Here is a 426-nt window from a genome sequence, read left to right as displayed (position 1 = left end):
TATCGGGGGTATGTAAATTATTTGTCAGTTATATCCAACTGTGAACAACTAATTACCATCACAAAAACGTTGAATTTAGACTGGCTTTGAAGAGAAGGTCAGACATGAACTCGGAAATGGCCTTATTAAGGATCGAGATCCAGTTTTTAGGCAAAATGGCGGGTAGGCGTATAAAGAATCCCATGGGCCCGAGCTCACTTATGGATTAGTTCACGTGTGCTTTTCAAAGTTTTAACGAAACATTGCCCTTGTGCTACTTAGCAATTGTGGATTCAAAACTTTCAAAATGGCAAGTGAAATGTACATTTTAATTGTCCACGTGTTAGTTTCCTTTATCACGCACAGGATCTAATTTTCAACAATAACATTCCGATTCCACCAAATTGCCCTTGCCGCTATGCCATTAGTAACAAGTAAAATTAATCC

The sequence above is a fragment of the Montipora foliosa genome, chromosome 7, assembly GCF_036669935.1.
Source record: "Montipora foliosa isolate CH-2021 chromosome 7, ASM3666993v2, whole genome shotgun sequence".
Taxonomy (NCBI): Eukaryota; Metazoa; Cnidaria; class Anthozoa; order Scleractinia; family Acroporidae; genus Montipora; species Montipora foliosa.
This window is presented reverse-complemented; position numbering follows the sequence as displayed.